Consider the following 3,359-nt stretch of genomic DNA (forward strand, 5'->3'; position numbering starts at 1 on the left):
TGAAGTTCGAGAAATGAACATGAGTTCTGGGATAAGATGGGCTGTTAGAAGCAAAGTATTTGCTTTTGTATAGCACACAATGCATAAAAATGAATGGGGTAAAAGGAATTTGCTAATGGCTTGAAGTAAGACATTTTCATTTTGCTATTGTTGGTGTGGAAAGCCCTACCCCAACATCAGCGTCTGAAATTTCCTTTTTGGTGAAGTGAGAGGCTGAAATCATATCCTTGGGAAGGACCTAATCCTCTGACTGTAGTGGTGGGTGGGAAAGTGCACAAAACTGGGCCTCAAGAGTTAAGGTTTCCAGTGTCCTTTGGTCACATGGTAACTGTGGCCTTAGCCCTGCCCTCAGCATCTCTTAACAGCAAACCTCTAGCTCTGTGCCTGACATATGAGCTGCTCATGAGTTCCCTGTCCTTCTCTGCCTTATCCACCCAGATCTCCTAAGCAAAGCTGGGTGGTGTCCTGGATTTCTCGCAACCTCTCCAGTAATCATTGGAAGTTGAGAGGTTGGAGTGGGAAGGGAACGGTATGGCAGCAGTGAATAGATTGGTGGAGGATAGGAGTTGAAGTTGGGATTCAAGAGAGCTAAAGGTTGAAAATGGTAAAATGGAGGAAGAAGCAAGAAATGATGGGAAGAGAGATGAGCCAGTTTGGGCAGTTCTCAAGTTTCCCAAAGAGGCTTTGAAGTGTAAAATTTTGTTGAAATGTAAAAACTGAAGACACAAAACTAAATTAGTACCATACTGGCTAATTATGTCATCAGTAGGAGAATAGGAGGGAGGACACTCAATAGAAAGAGAGTTATCTATGGGATTAAATAATTTAATCAGAGATGAGATCTTAAAAGATCCAGGAAAGAGTTCTGCCTGAATACTCCTTAGCATAATCACTGTTCAAAGAAGATTCCCTCTGCAATCTTCAGTTGGGAAGCTGAGGGAACTTCCTTATGCAGTCCTGCTAGCGGGACCAAGGAAAAACAGAAGCGGCTTCACAGAAGAGCTAAAGAAAAGTCTCTTTGCCTGAAATAATGAACTCCTTACCATGCTGCACCAGACAAAATCCAGAGCAGTGGAGTAGGAAGGTGACTCACCATCCTGGATCCTAATTTTCCCAGCCAGGAAGGAACAAAGGGCCCGAGAAGCTGGTTAAAATACCTGGGTGAAGCCATCAGTGTCTGAAGGGTGGTCCACAATCCGCCTGAGATACAGCACCAGGAAACTCAAATAAAAACAAATTCAGACTAAAGTAAGGAGAGATTTTATTCAAAAAGATTATTGCAAATTGTTGACCACAAGATCTGTAAGCTTCCAAAGGTCAAGCCAAAAAGTGTTTTTCTTTTATATGATGAAGTAAGCAAGGCTAAAAGGAACTTGGTGTCAGGAGTGGGATAGGAGGGTGGTATGATTGGGCAGCTGATCAGAGAATGTCTTTCTTTGTGGTCAGCCAGTTTTCACAAGGGGGTGCTGTTCTGTATTTTGATGTTGGCTCAGGCTGAAGATGGGCCAAAATTCAGGGCCTGGAGTAAGAAGAAGCCTGACTAAGATTTGGCCAAGTCAAGATAGCAGGTATTTTGTCCAGACTGGCCAGTGAGGACAAACAGTTCAGCTAATCATTTATGAGTCAAAAAATGGGATTTTGGAGGGTCTGAGTCTGGCCTTGACCTAGGTAAACAAGGAGTTATCCATGAGTCTTATTTAACCATGTCCATGGTTCTTTGGAATAAGCCATTTCTCAGAACACAAAATGAGGTATGTGGGGGCAGGGGCCATATCTTGACGATTGTTGTTTGTCAAGAGAACAGAATGCAGGTAAAATTAAACATCATCACCCCTTCTCTGCCACCTCTGCTCCTTCTTCCTCTACCAATTTTTACCTTGAAAGCAAGTTGTTGAGTCATGGATTTCTGAAGTCATTTATTCCCCATCCTCACTCATAAGGGCTTAGTGAGTATGAGTTATTGTCTTTATGTTCCTGGCACCACATTGAGAACATAGTATGCCTCTATCACTTAATCCTCAAAATAACCTGATGAGGTTTGTGAAAGTATTAATTGCCATTTTGTAGATGAATAGACTGAGACATAGGGAGAGTAAATAATATGACTAATGCCTATCGGTAGCCACATGGGTATTAAGTGGTGGAACTGGGATTCTCAATCACTCCCCAAAGTCTCCCGAGCTGGGAGGCTCATGCCCCAGGGACTGTATATACGACAAGCTGAGAGTGGAGTATGAAAATATTAGAACTTGTATTTTATTTTTAAATTTCATTAAAAATTTCTAATTGTCGTTTTTTTGGGGGGGGGGGGGGATGGGGGTTGCATGGCCCGTGAATCGAACCTGGGTTTCCAACATGAAAGGCAAACATTCCATCATTGAACCACCCGTGTACCCCTCTAATTGTGTTTATGAGATATTTAATACATTTACAATAGGATATGGATATGCGCTATAAATAAAAAAAGATATAATCAGTGGATATCCAAATTTTTTAAACTGATTAAAGTGTGAAAAAAAAATTTGAAAATCTTAAACCCTACTTTACCTCCTTTCAACCATCCATTAAATTGGTGGCCACTGGTTTATTAGATTGTCTTTTAACAATTGCCTCAGCAAACTAACAGTTCACTGAGGTTTATAAGGAGGTGTTTCCCACGCCTCCCCCATATTTAGTTTGCCTCTGAAAAGAAACAGTTATAAGACCTGAGCCAGAGTGAAAGACAGCTGGGGCTTTAAGAATAAGATGATTTAACAAGCATTTGTTCCCTTCAATTTGCGCCTTCAAATACTTCAATCACTTTTGCCTAACTGTCAATTTTCTTTTAACATTTCAGATGCACAGACAGGGCCAATGTTTAATCTAATTTGGGTAGTCAGCTGTTAATAGTCTATACAATTTGGAGTTAATTTGGGGGGCACAATGAGGCCCAGTCTGGGAATTTTTTGAAATTTGACTTTTCAAAAGAGTAGAGTGGCTACAAGCCAGATGGCAGCTTATTTTTTTTTTTCTCGTTTTTTTTTTTTTGAGAAGACAGGTTATTATCACGTCTGTTCTTACCACCTCAATCCTACAGATTCCCTCTTGTGTAGGCTACAATCCCAAGGTCGTGCAACCACCCCACTCTACCCTCCCCCAGTGTATGCTTTTCTAAGAATTGTTGTACTATCCTCAAGGAAGGGAGACCAATTGTCTCACAACTAAACAAGCTTCCAAAGCCTGGTAATACATGTTTGAAAATACACTTGTTTACATATTTTAAAAACAGGGAGAAGTCACAGTAAACAAGGAAACATGAATAAATTTGAAGGAGATTCACATAAACATGGAAAAGAAATGTTCAGAGGAACAAAGGATAG

Source organism: Tamandua tetradactyla, chromosome 13 (genome assembly GCF_023851605.1).
Source record: "Tamandua tetradactyla isolate mTamTet1 chromosome 13, mTamTet1.pri, whole genome shotgun sequence".
Classification (NCBI taxonomy): Eukaryota; Metazoa; Chordata; class Mammalia; order Pilosa; family Myrmecophagidae; genus Tamandua; species Tamandua tetradactyla.